Below are 15,140 nucleotides of genomic sequence, written 5' to 3' on the forward strand. Positions count from 1 at the left end.
CTTGTAATAGAGTAGGACAAACACTTAATTTTGTCGTGCCGTCGTGCACGTGTTGAATGCTTAACTCCATTGAAGCTGCTTCTTTATATTCCTCCGGGTTATGTTCGACCATCTACTTTCCTTAAGTTAAAGAGCTATCTTTAATCGTCCTGCATAGAAAACAAATCACAAGTCTCTGGGCGGCTTACTGCACTGAGAGTCATATACTTTATATATAACCCGGAATATGAACCAAAGTCACCAAAGACTGGCCCTCAATTATATCCTCGATGTAACCATAATAGCATACCTAGGAGCCTTCAAGTATACTTCCAGTTTATGTAACCCAAATAATGAGGTTGAGAACTCAGCTCCGGTTCACCAGCATCGATAATGCTTATTGTGTGCTATCAACATTGTTAATCAAAGTTAAGCCAGCGGAGCAAGAACCGCCCTTGCACACTGTTGATATGATCAAAACAACTTGTTGCAAACCAAAAGATCAAAACTTAAGGGCTTCTGATTCGAATACGACCAGAGAACCGTCCCAAAGGGGTTAAGCTAAGATTCGAATGTGATCATATAGCCCCTAGTGGCGTTGGCGTTGCCGATCAAGAGGGTACCGACAGCTATGTTCTCTTTGGTTCGAATACGACCTATGTGTGAACAGGAAGCCCCCAAATGACCTTGAGAGTTGTTTAACGACGCTGATTCGAATACGATCCACGTCGGTTCCCAAAGGGGGTTGAGCTATGATTCATATATGATCAAGAAAAACTCCCCAATGAGCTCGGCGATTTGCCAATCAAGTGGGTATCGACAGCTATGTTCTCTTTGGTTCGAATATGACCTATGTTTGAACAGGAAGCCCCCAGGTGATCATATTGGTAACGGCCAGATTCGGATACGATCGTAAGCCGGACCCACCTCCAAGTGACCATGTAATGTTGTAATGGAAATAACACATTTACCTTTGCAGGAGAAAAGGATAGAGGTCATGCTTTATTATTTATCATAATATATACATGGCTATAGAAATATGTACATTATGAGAGCCGGTGGCTCAAGTGTAATAAGGCCGAAGCTGAGCTATGTTCCACGGCCGACGGGTCTCTTCCTCCAACTTACGTGAATCTTTGTGCTCCTGAACATCGATAAGGTAGTATGACCCGTTGTGCAAGTTCTTGCTGACCACAAAGGGCCCTTCCCAAGGCGGGGATAACTTGTGTGCATCTGTTTGATCTTGGATGAGCCGGAGCACCAGATCACCTTCCTGGAAGACCCTGGACTTAACCCGGCGGCTGTGATAGCGGCGCAGGTCTTGTTGGTAAATCGCCGAACGAGCTGCTGCCACATCACGCTATTCGTCCAATAAGTCAAGAGCATCTTGGCGCGCCCGCTCATTATCCGCCTCAACATAAGCCGCCACCCGAGGCGAGTCATGACAGATGTCGCTAGGGAGGACCGCCTCCGCGCCATAAACCATGAAAAAAGGCGTGTAACCCGTAGACCTGTTAGGAGTAGTATTGATGCTCCATAACACGGAGGGTAACTCCTCCACCCAACAACCCGGCGTCCGTTGCAAAGGGAACAAAAGCCGGGGCTTGATGCCCTTCAAGATCTCCTGATTAGCTCTCTCAGCTTGACCATTGGATTGAGGGTGAGCCACTGATGAAACATCAAGTCGAATATGCTCTCGTTGACAAAACTCCTCCATGGCGCCTTTAGATAGATTGGTACCATTGTCAGTTATAATGCTGTGTGGAAAACCAAAGCGAAATATCACCCTTTTCATGAACTGAACCGCTGTGGTTGCGTCACACTTACTAACTGGCTCTGCTTCAACCCACTTTGTGAACTTGTCGACCACCACCAAGAGGTGAGTCTTCTTATCCTTGGATCTTTTAAAAGGCCCAACCATATCCAGCCCCCAAACCGCAAACGGCCAAGTAATTGGAATCATCCTCAGCTCCTGAGCCGGCACATGAGCCCGTCGCGAGAACCTCTGACAACCGTCACATTTACTGACCAAGTCCTCCGCATCAGCATGAGCCGTCAGCCAATAAAAACCATGACGAAAAGCCTTGGCCACAAGGGATTTTGAGCCGGCATGATGGCCCCAATCCCCCTCGTGAATCTCACGTAAAATTTCTTGACCTTCCTCAGGGGAAACACAACGCTGGAAAGTTCCAGTGACACTGCGACGATGCAGCTCACCATTGATAATTATCATTGACTTAGACCGCCGGGTTATTTGTCTGGCCAAAGTTTCATCCACAGGCAATTCTCCCCCGGGTCTTGTAAGCCAAGTATGGTATTGTCCAGTCTGGGGTAATGTGGAGAGCCGCCACCAACTGTGCCTCCGGGTCAGGGACAGCCAAGTCTTCCTCTGCAGGCAACTTAACAGAGGGGTTATGCAAGATGTCCAAGAAAGTATTAGGCGGCACCGGCTTTCGCTGAGAGCCTAGCCGGCTTAATGCATCAGCCGCCTCGTTCTTCCTGCGATCGATGTGCTCTACTTGGTAACCCTGAAAGTGTCCAGCAATGGCATCAACTTCGCGGCGATAAGCCGCCATGAGAGGGTCCTTGGAATCCCACTTGCCCGACACTTGTTGAGCCACTAAATCTGAGTCGCCAAAGCACCTTACCCGGCTCAAGCTCATCTCCTTAGCCATCCGAAGACCATGGAGCAAGGCCTCGTACTCAGCCGCATTGTTAGTACAGGGAAACATCAACCGTAGCACATAACGAAACTTTTCACCTCGAGGGGAAGTTAATACAATTCCAGCCCCCCAATTGCCTAGACCCGTCGAAGTGAATAGTCCAGTATGTATTATCCGGTTTCTCTTCAGGCACCTGCAGCTCTGTCCAATCGTTCATGAAATCCACCAATGCTTGAGATTTGACAGCAGTGCGTGGCACATATTTCAGACCATGGGGCCCAAGCTCTATAGCCCACTTAGCCACTCTTCCTGTGGCTTCTCTGTTTTGGATGATATCTCCTAGGTGAGCAGAACTAACCACAGTGATAGGGTGACCCTGGAAATAATGCTTAAGCTTCCGGCTTGCCATGACACCCCGTAAACAAGCTTCTGCCAATGTGGATACCGTTGTTTGGACTCAATGAGCACTTCACTGACGTAGTAAACCGGCCGCTGAATCTGATACTCCTTACCCTCTTCCTTGCGCTCCACCACCACAGCCACACTGACGGCTCGTGTGTTAGCGGCCACATACAGTAATAAGGACTCCTTGTCAACCGGAGCAGCAAGAACTAGGGGCTCAGCCAGCTGTCTCTTCAAATCCTCAAAAGCAGCATTAGCAGCATCATTCCAGACAAAGTCATCTGTTTTCTTCATCAACTAGTACAGTGGCATGGCCTTTTCACCCCAACGGCTTATAAACCGGCTCAAAGCAGCGATGCGGCCCGCCAGACGCTGGACGTCATTTATACACGCCGGCTTAGCCAGAGAGGTAATTGCCTTTATGTTTTCCGGGTTAGCTTCAATGCCCCTATGAGAAACCAGAAAACCCAAGAGTTTGCCTGCGGGAACACCAAAAACACACTTGGCCGGGTTAAGCATCATCTTGTAAACCAGGAGATTATCATAGGTTTCTCTAAGATCCTCTACCAGGGTCTCCTTCTCCCTGGATTTAACCACGATATCATCCACATAGGCATGAACATTGCGCCCAATCTGGTTATGAAGACAATTCTGCACACAACGCTGGTAAGTCGCCTGTGCACTCTTGAGCCCAAAAGGCATAGACACATAACAGAAAGCTCCAAAGGGAGTGATGAACGCCGTCTTCTCCTGGTCCTTAATTTCCATTTTAATCTAATGGTATCCAGAATAAGCATCCAAAAAACTTAAGCGTTCACAACCCGCCGTAGCATCAATAATTTGATCAATACGGGGGAGAGCAAAAGGATCAGCCGGACAAGCTTTGTTTAGATCTGTGTAGTCGACACACATCCGCCAGGTGCCTTTTTTCTTGAGCACGAGCACCGGGTTAGCTAACCATTCTGGATGAAAAACTTCAACAATAAACCCGGCCGCCAAGAGCCGGGCCACCTCCTCACCAATGGCTTTCCGCCTCTCCTCATTAAACCGCCGAACGATTTGCCTGACCGGCTTAAATTTCGGATCAATATTGAGAGTGTGCTCAGCGAGTTCTCTAGGTACACCTGGCATGTCAGAAGGTTTCCATGCAAAAATGTCCCTGTTCTCACGGATGAACTCGATGAGCGCGCCTTCCTATTTCGGATCCAGATTGGCACTGATGCTGAACTGCTGAGATGAGTCGCCTAGAACAAAGTCAACAAGTTTAGTCTCATCAGCTGACTTAAATTTCATTGCCGGCTCATGCTCCGTGGTCGGCTTTTTCAAAGACGTCATATCTGCCGGGTCAACATTATCCTTGTAAAACTTCAACTCCTCTGTCGCACAAACAGATTCAGCGTAAGCCGCGTCACCTTCCTCACACTCCAAGGCTATCTTTCGGCTGCCATGAATCGTAATGGTCCCATTGTGACCCGGCATCTTGAGCTGCAAATATACATAACACGGCCGTGCCATGAACTTGGCGTAAGCCGGCCGCCCAAATAAAGCATGATACGGACTTCTTATCTTAACCACCTCAAAGGTTAATTTTTCCGCCCTGTAGTTGTACTCATCTCCAAAAGCCACTTCCAGCTCCATCTTACCAACTCGATATGCCGACTTACCAGGCACCACACCTTGGAAAACAGTATTGGACTGGCTGAGGTTCTTATCAATCAACCCCATACGACGGAAGGTCTCATAATAGAGGATGTTGATGCTGCTACCTCCGTCCATGAGCACTTTAGTGAATTTATATCCCCCCACCTCCGGAGCCACCACCAGGGCCAGGTGTCCCGGATTATCAACCCAGGGAGGGTGATCTTCCCTACTCCACACAATAGGCTGCTCAGACCATCATAAATAGCGTAGAACCGCTGGCTCAACAGCATTCACAGCTCTTTTATGAAGCTTCTGATCTCGCTTGCACAGACTGGTGGTAAACACATGATACTGTCCACCATTGAGCTGCTTTGGATTGGTCTGGTATCCCCCCTGCTGCTGCTGCTGATGACCCTGGCCGGACTGCTGATTAAAGCCCCCTTGAACATTCTGAGAATTGGAATTTGAACCGCCGCCCGGGCCATGAAAGCCGCCAGCGCCTGAGCCGCCGCCCGGGCAACCGTTGCCATTGAAAGCATTGGAATTTTTAAAGGCCTTCATGATTGCGCAGTCCTTCCACGGATGAGTGGCCGGCTTTTCCCTAGAGCCATGCCTTGGACAAGGCTCATTCAACAACTGCTCAAGCGTCGGGCCTGACCTGCCGGCGCTAGGAGGTGGTCTCCCCTTGCGCCGGTGGTTGTTACCCTATGAAATGGCGTTGGCCACAAACTCCATACTGCCATCAGCCTTATGCTTGTTACCTCCCTGGTTCGCCGGGTTATGCTGGGGGCCCTTGCCATTGCCATTCCGTTTTCCCTTCCCTGTCCTTTCATCATCCGACGTGGGATCCTTGGTACTATCAGAGTCGGCGTACTTAACCAGAGCCGCCATCAGCGTACCCATATCATTGCAATCGCGCTTGAGCCGCCCGAGCTTCATCTTCAGGGGCGCAAAGCGACAATTCTGCTCTAACATTAAGACTGCAGAGCCGGCATCCATCTTATCAGATCAATGTATTATCTCTTTGATCCGGCGAACCCAATGGGTTGTAGACTCACCCTCCTGCTGCTTACAGTTAGTCAAATCCACAATTGACATAGACTGCCTACAGGTATCTTTGAAGTTTTGGATGAACCGGGCTTTTAGCTCAGCCCAAGACCCGATAGAATTCGGTGGCAGCCCTTTCAACCATGTGCGGGCAGTCCCATCTAACATCATGGTGAAGTACTTGGCCATTGCTGCTTCACTGACCTCCAGCAACTCCATAGCCATCTCGTAACTCTCGATCCATGCTCCGGGTTGTAAATCAGCTGTGTAATTAGGCACTTTCCTTGGCCCTTTGAAATCCTTGGGCAGACGTTCGTTACGGAGAGCCGGCACCAGACAAGGAACACCTCCAGTCCTCGTAGGTATACCCGCGTCGATGGAAGCCGTCGGATAAGCCGGGAGTGGCTGGTAAGCCGTCAATTGAGCCGCCTGCTCCGCCTCTCGTCGTGCTCTGTCTTGGTCTACCACGTTAAAAGCTCCATCCTGAACCGAACCATGGCCTGGAGGCAAATCACGGTGTCGGACGTTGCTAGAGCCGGTCGCTGAGACCATATGCCTGCTATAACTCGGGCTCCGGCCTGGACGAGGGGTTGAATGAATGCTGTCCCGGCTATATGAATATGCCTCCTGTTGCGCCAGAGCCGTCTGAAGAAGCTCTCTGACCCGGCGGGTTTCAACCACCGTCGGAGAGTCGCCCTCAATTGGGAGAGCCGCCAGTCGCGCCGCCGCGGCGACCATGTTTTCCAACGGGTTGGCATAATGACCCGGTGGTATTGGCACGTACTGAGGCGGGCTAGCGTTCACCCGGGGAGGCCCCATCACTTGGGCTGAATTGGCGTTCCAGCCCCGGGCACCGTGATCTCTGGCGGGTTACTAGGCCCTGCACCAGGCGTGTTGAAGAGGTTTCGAGGATCGTAAACCGGAGGGAGTCGAGATTGGGCCTTTTGATGCCTCCTTCTCATGACCTCATTGGACGCATTTTGATCCATCGTGAGCCAGAAAGACTGTGCCTGAATGTGCTGAGTCTGGGCGTCGAGAGCCGCCCTCTCTGCAGCCATCCTGATCCCTTCCGCTGCCAGATCCTCCTTGGCTTTTGCTAGATCCAACTTTAACTGTGCCACCTCCGCGTCATGCTGAGCTTGATCCGCCGGGGCAACCGTAGCGGTCAACAGGACCGTCATCTTGTCTGTGAGATCCATCAGCGCCTGAGCCGGCGAGGGCACAGGGCTTCCTGCCCCCGCGGTGGGGTTTTGAACAGGTTGTGCGCCAGCCATGAAGATTCCAACCCGGCTCGGCGGCTCAAAGGGGTCCGGAATACTGTCGCCATCGGAACAACCCCTGAGCCTGCCATCTTGAAGTTGATACAACGAGTTTGACTCATCCGTGGACGACTCACCGTCAGAGCGGGCGGCCGTCTCATCACCAGATCCTTCAGAGAGATCTCCATGGACGCATCCCACGAAAGCACGCTTCAAGGCAGGCAAAGTCCGGGCGGGTCGTACACGCTGAGCCGTCTCGATGAGATCGGCGCCGAGGTCCGGCTCAGGGCCCGGCTCACCAATCTTGCCAATAAAGACATGGATTCCACCGAAGGGGACCCGGTACCCATACTCAACTGAGCTGGCATCGGGGCCCCAATTTGCATCGTCGATGTAGAGCTTGCCGCGACGACTCTTGGTCATCCGGCCCACAGCGTATCCCTTGAGCCCTTCGAAGCTGCCCTTCAAGAACTCAAATCCACCGTGTGCTAGCCCCACGGTGGGCGCCAACTGTCATGGAATTGTCACGTCAGATGTCCTCGTGCAAGGACTTAGTCGTGGAGCCATCGCCGCTAGGAAGCTTAAAGGGGTTAAACGGGACAAGGAACATGAGGGTTATACTGGTTCGGCCCCTTACGGTGAAGGTAAAAGCCTACGTCCAGTTGAGGTGGTATTACTTAGGGTTTCGATGACCAAGGAGCTTAATCGCTATCCCCGGCTCTCGATCTGTTGTCCCTCGTCCTGAACCACCGCCGGGTCGTCCCTTTATATAGAGAGGTTGACGCCCCGCGGCTCTCAGAGTCCCGGCCGGCTTATAACAGTATCCGGCTCGGACTCTTAACTACTCTTGCCTTACATTACAAGTCTTGCCATAACGGCGGTTTATCACTACGGGCCTTAAGCCGCCTCCGGGTCTTAAGCCCACTACTGATCCGCCATCCTCTAGCCTGGTACTGGGCTTCACGTGATGATCATTATAACGTAACCCGGCCCCTCCTGGGCGGGTGATTCTAATGGTTATATCCTCAACAATCTGCGACCTCAAGACATTGGACCCAATTCCGTGTCGAATATTTGTAACTTCCAAGTGTTCTGTGACGTGTACCTTGGAGAAGAGCCCAGCCTACTGCTCTTTAGGGAACTGTTTTATCTGAACCGCTAGAACGAGTGTGCCAACGGGCCTAGCTTGGAACTTGGCAGAATTTCAATCCAACGACGGAGAGATTGTCTTTTTCCTTATGCTGAGCTGCCAAGCCACCCAAAAGATTGGAACCAAACATGGTTCTACTACCATGACACCTCTCCGGCTAACGAGAACCCTCTGCCCGGCTTTCGTGCCCTGCGTCTGGAGTCAAATCACCCCCTGCCAGACAAATTATCTCAAGCTGAGCATCAACCACTTATCCCCACCATCAACAAGATCAAAGCTCTTCTAGGAAACGGCCTTAACGACGTTGATCTGGTCCGGGTCTGGATTGCTTGGCGGGTGATTCCTCTAAGCTGCCGCCCCGGCTTAATGTGTGATTACATGGGCCGGATGGATGATCCTCTTCGGCACAGCCCCAACGACTTACCTGAGGACGTCGTTGATGACATGACCAAGTCCATTCTAAACGAGAGCTTAGCAGATTGCGGGAGGAGAGGCTTAAGTCCCTTCTGCAAAGCTAACCCGGCTCCGGCGGTAAGCTACTGATCTAAGCACCTTACTTTCCATTTTAACAGTTTTCATCTTAACTTCAAGAAACCTTTGTTTTATTTTTCAGGCCAATGATAAGTTCTGGAAGGTCAGGTATGACCATGAGGCTGCTAAAAAAGCCAGGAAGGTTAAAAAAGCCGCCAGGAGAGCCGCTCCCCGCAAGAAGGGGAGTAAGCCTAGCGCCTCAGACCTGCTTCAGTTGGATGACACCTCCGAGTCAGAGGTAGCCCTTGATTCTTTAGGCTCTTCTTTTGTTTTTTTGTCTGTTTTTAACCACCTTGTTGACACTGATTATCAGCAGGATGATACCGTAGCGAGTAACCCGGTGATTGAAGAGGTAACTATACTTTCCTCCGACTCGGAGCCCTTGCCAAGGCTGAAAGTCCAAAGAGTAACCCGAAAAGTAAGATTTTCACATCCTTTAGATTATCAAGATCCTCAATTTCTTTTGAAGCGACAGATTCATGAGAGCCGGAGGCAAACCCAGACCAACAAGGATGCAGACTTCTCCTCCGGCTTACCTGAAGCATCAAGGAAGCGCCGGACCGAGGTTATCTCCAACTTATATCCTTTTCATCCTTTGGCGGGCGTCACTCGTCAACCACTCAATTCTTCTGATTCAAACTATCAGGAAACTTCACCTTCCTCCGGGGACTCCATGCAATCTAACTTGTCGGCTTTCAAGACCGCACCCGGGTAATGATGATCAGCTTATTTTGTGCTTATCTTACTAATGTTTTTGCACTAACCTTCTGACTTTCAGTGCACAAGCAAAGCTCACCAAGAGGGCAAAGAAAAGTAACCCGGTCGAAGAGCCGGTCTTGTCTGAACCCAACGCCTCTGCCTCTGAGCCGCCGTCTGCACCTGCTCCAGAAACTATCGCTCCAACTGAAGAACAAGCCATGGAGGGTTCTGATAACCCGGAGATTCCCAGCCCAGCTCAACCGCCGATGACCCGGATGTGGTGATTACCCGGACCGAATTTGTTGAACAGGGAAGACCCACCGTGCTGGCTAAGTGCTCTGCTAAGGAGGAACTTCTGGAACGCCGCAGAGCCAGGCTGGACATTACTAACTATGCCAATCTGAGCATTGGAGATATTGTCGCTGGTTATATTGGTCAAGTGCACAACAACCGGGACCTGGAAATTGACATGGTGAAGCAGATACAGCAAAAATCTGAGGTAGAACTCTCTTGCTTACTCCATAGTCATCCTTACCATGCTAGCCCCCAAGTCTATTACTTATGACAGAATATGTTGTAGACTTAATACCGGCTTACCTGGTAACACTCAAGGGCCGGCTTAAACAGCATAGTTCACCTGATTCTTTCCTTACTTTAACCAAGTAGTTGAGAAACTTCACACATTAGCCCCCAAGTGCCAAGTACCTTTGCCTGCAAAGTGCTTGGGACTTATTTTCATGAACCGGCACTGTAAATAAAGCTTCTCAGCCTACATTAGCCCCCAAGTGCCAAGTGTCTTTGCTTGCAAAGTTCATGGGACTTTAATGTTGCATGATAATCACTCAAACTATAACCCGGAATTTGTACAGGCTGCCTGCAAGAAACTTGAATCGGAAATCTCTGATCTGAAGAACCGCCTGAAGACTCAGGAAAATGAAACCCAGAAGGCCAATGCCAAATTTGAGTTCAGTGTCTCTGCACAAGAAAAACTGAAGAAAAAATTTGAAATAGAAAGAAAAGCCTGGGCCGATGAGAAGACTGCCTTGCTCAGCCGGGCCGAACAAGCGGAGGCTGCTCTTACTGAAAGAACCGCTGAACTCTCCGGCTTAAAACGCCATGTATCGCAGATGGTCTCCGCAATCTTCGGTAAGTTACTTTGTAAGCTTCTAACAAGTTTACATCATTCATGTCTCATAAGTCCCACCATTTCCATCAGCTCACCTGACTTTGTTATACAGGTCCCAGAAGCTCCAATCTCAATCAGAACATGCTGACCAAGCTGAAGGTTGTTTACACCTTGGTGGAGCAAATCTACACCGGGTCACAGCGTGCTTTAGCCATTGTGGCTCTGTCCAATGAGGTTCCCACTCACCTGGCAGACGTACTCAGGCGGCTTGCCGTACTTCCTCAACGCTTCCAAGAGCTGAGACGGGCTTCTGCAAGAGCCGGAGCTATAGCTGCTCTGAGCCGGGCCAAGGCGTTTCTACCGGAGCTAGACCCGGCCGACATCGCTCTTGGATACCCCAGCCTGAAGGAAGACGGCACTCCCTTTGACCAGAAAGACTTCGCCGCCTGTGTGAAGAGCGTGCGCCCGGTGGCCACCTTGATTGGGAATGACACAGACCTTACCAAGTATCAGCCGGGCTATGACGCGGAGAATCAGAGGATCCCAACTCCACGCTATGAAGCAGTCAGCCTGATCCCTCTGACTCGTAAGCATACCTTCGCCCCAGAAGTTGACCCGGGCGGGTTAATTGATGATGAGGCTCAATTCGAAGCTTTGAGCGGCATTGACTGGAAATCATCAACCTTCCAGGTCATGGAAACAGCCGGAGGCGCGGAGAGGGATGAGCCGGAAGCTTCAACCCAACGAGCACTTTAAATTCTTAGGCGGCTCACCTTTTGGGCTTGAGGAGTCCTGTAATAGAGTAGGACAAACACTTAATTTTGTCGTGCCATAGTGCACGTGTGCGGCGCTTAACTCTGTTGAAGCTGCTCTTTTATATTCCTCCGGGTTATGTTTGACCATTTGCTTTCCTTAAACTTAAAGAGCTGTCTTTAATTGTCCTGCATAGAAAACAAATCACAAGTCTCTAGGCGGCTTACTGCACTGAGAGTCATATCTTTTACATATAACCCAGAATATGAACCAAAGTCATAAAAGACCAGCTCTCAATTATATCCTCGAGGTGACCATAATAACATACCTGCAAGCCGTCAAGTACACTTCCGGTTTATGTAACCCAAATAATGAGGTTAAGAACTCAACTCCGGTTCACCAGCATCGATAATGCTTATAGTGTGCTATCAACATTGTTAATCAAAGTTAAGCCGGCGGAGTAAGAACCGCCCTTGCACACTGTTGATATGATCAAAAGAACTTGTTGCAAACCAAAAGATCAAAACTTAGGGGCTTCTGGTTCGAATACGACCAGAGAACCGTCCCAAAGGGGTTAAGCTAAGATTCGAATGCGACCATGTAGCCCCCAGTGGCTTTGGCGTTGCCGATCAAGAGGGTACCGACAGCTATGTTCTCTTTGGTTCGAATACGACCTATGTTTGAACAGGAAGGCCCCAAATGACCTTGAGAGTTGTTTAACAACGCTGATTCGAATACGATCCACGTCAGTTCCCAAAGGGGGTTGAGCTATGATTCAAGTATGATCAAGAAAAACTCCCCAATGAGCTCGGCAATTTGCCAATCAAGTGGGTATCGACAGCTATGTTCTCTTTGGTTCCAATAGGACCTATGTTTGAACAGGAAGCCCCCAAGTGATCATATTGTTAATGGCTAGATTCGAATACGATCATAAGCCGGATCAACCTCCAAATGACCATGTAATGTTGTAAGGGAAACAACAATAACACATTTACCTTTGGAGGAGAAAAGGACAGAGGTCCTGCTTTATTATTTATCATAATATATACATGGCTATAGAAATATGTACATTATGAGAGCCGGTGGCTCAAGTGTAATAAGGCCGAAGCTGAGCTATGTTCCACGGCCGACGGGTTTCTTCCTCCGACTTACGTGAATCTTTGTGCTCCCGAACATCGATAAGGTAGTATGACCCGTTGTGCAAATTCTTGCTGACCACAAAGGGCCCTTCCCAAGGCGAGGATAACTTGTGTGCATCTGTTTGATCTTGGATGAGCCGGAGCACCAGATCGCCTTCCTGGAAGACCCTGGACTTAACCCGGCGCCTGTGATAGCGGCGCAGGTCTTGTTCGTAATCGCCGAGCGAGCTGCTGCCACATCACGCTGTTCGTCCAACAAGTCAAGAGCATCTTGGCGCGCCCACTCATTATCCGCCTCAAGATAAGCCGCCACTCGAGGCGAGTCATGACGGATGTCGCTAGGGAGGACCGCCTTCGCTCCATAAACCATTAAGAAAGGCGTGTAACCCGTAGACCTGTTAGGAGTAGTATTGATGCTCCATAACACGGAGGGTAACTCCTTCGCCCAACAACCCGGCGTCCGTTGCGAAGGGACCAAAAGCCGGGGCTTGATGCCCTTCAAGATTTCCTGATTGGCTCTCTCAGCTTGACCATTGGATTGAGGGTGAGCCACTGATGAAATATCAAGCCGAATATGCTCTCGTTGACAAAACTCCTCCATGGCGCCTTTAGACAGATTGGTACCATTGTCAGTTATAATGCTGTGTGGAAAACCAAAGCAAAATATCACCCTTTTCATGAACTGAACCGTTGTGGCTGCGTCACACTTACTAACTGGCTCTGCCTCAACCCACTTTGTGAACTTGTCGACTGCCACCAAGAGGTGGCTCTTCTTATCCTTGGACCTTTTAAAAGGCCCAACCATATCAAGCCCCCAGACCGCAAATGGCCAAGTGATTGGAATCATCCTTAATTCTTGAGACGGCACATGAGCCCGTCGCGAGAACCTCTGGCAACCGTCACATTTACTGACCAAGTCCTCTGCATCACCATGAGCCGTCAGCCAATAAAAACCATGACGAAAAGCCTTGGCCACAAGGGATTTTGAGCCGGCGTGATGGCCACAACCCCCCTCGTGAATCTCACGTAAAATTTCTTGACCTTCCTCAGGGGAAACACAATGCTGGAAAGTTCCAGTGACACTGCGACGATGCAGCTCGCCATTGATAATTATCATTGACTTAGACCACCGGGTTATTTGTCTGGCAAAAGTTTCATCCTCAGGAAATTCTCCCCGGGTCATGTAAGCCAAGTATGGTACTATCCAGTCCGGGGTAATGTGGAGAGCCGCCACCAACTGTGCCTCCGGGTCAGGAACAGCCAAGTCTTCCTCTGTAGGCAACTTAACAGAAGGGTTATGCAAAATGTCCAAGAAAGTATTAGGCGGCACCGGCTTTCGCTAAGAGCCCAGCCGGCTTAATGCATCAGCCGTCTCGTTCTTCCTTCGATCGATGTGCTCTACTTGGTAACCCTGAAAATGTCCTGCAATGGCATTAACTTTGCGGTGATAAGCTGCCATGAGAGGGTCCTTGGAATCCCACTTGCCTGACACTTGTTGGGCCACTAAATCTGAGTCGCCAAAGCACCTTACCCGGCTCAAGCTCATCTCCTTAGCCATCCGAAGACCATGGAGCAAGGCCTCGTACTCAGCCGCATTGTTACTACAGGGAAACATCAACCGTAGCACATAGCAAAACTTGTCACCTCGAGGGGAAGTTAATACAACTCCAGCCCTCGAGCCCTCCAATTGCCTAGACCCGTCGAAGTGAATAGTCCAGTATGTTTTATCCGGTTTCTCTTCAGGCACCTGCAGCTCTGTCCAATCGTTGATGAAATCCGCCAATGCTTGAGATTTGATAGCAGTGTGCGGCACGTATTTTAGACCATGGGGCCCAAGTTCTATAGCCCACTTAGCAACTCTTCCTGTGGCTTCTCTGTTTTGGATGATATCTCCTAGGGGAGCAGAACTAACCACTGTGATAGGGTGACCCTGGTAATAATGCTTAAGCTTCCAGCTTGCCATGAATACACCATAAACAAGCTTCTGCCAATGCGGATAACGCTGTTTGGACTCAATGAGTACTTCGCTGACGTAGTAAACCGGCCGCTGAACCGGATACTCCTTACCCGCTTCCTTACGCTCCACCTCCACAGCCACACTGACGGCTCGTGTGTTAGCGGCCACATACAGCAATAAGGGCTCCTTGTCAACGGGAGCAGCAAGGACTGGTGGCTCAGCTAGCTGCCTTTCAAATCCTCAAAAGCAGTATTAGCAGCATCACTCCAGATAAAATCATCTGTTTTCTTCATCATCTAGTACAGTGGCATGGCCTTTTCGCCCAACCGGCTCAAAGCAGCGATGCGACCCGCCAGACGCTAGACATTGTTTATGCACGCCGGCTTAGCCAGAGAGGTGATTGCCTTGATCTTTTCCGGGTAGCTTCAATGCCTCTGTGAGAAACCTGAAAACCCAAGAGCTTGCCTGCAGGAACGCCAAAAACACACTTGGCCGGGTTAAGCATCATCTTGTAGACCCGGAGATTATCAAAGTTCTCTTTCAGATCATCTATCAAGGTCTCCTTCTCCCTGGACATAACCACGATATCATCCACATAGGCATGAACATTGCGCCCAATCTGGTTATGAAGACAATTCTGCACGCAACGCTGGTAAGTCGCCTGTGCACTCTTGAGCCCAAAGGGCATAGACACATAACAGAAGGCTCCAAAGGGAGTGATGAACGCCGTCTTCTCCTGGTCCTTAACTGCCATTTTAATCTGATGGTATCCAGAATAAGCATCCAAAAATCTT

Source organism: Aegilops tauschii, chromosome 2, assembly GCF_002575655.3.
Source record: "Aegilops tauschii subsp. strangulata cultivar AL8/78 chromosome 2, Aet v6.0, whole genome shotgun sequence".
In the NCBI taxonomy this organism is placed as follows: Eukaryota; Viridiplantae; Streptophyta; class Magnoliopsida; order Poales; family Poaceae; genus Aegilops; species Aegilops tauschii.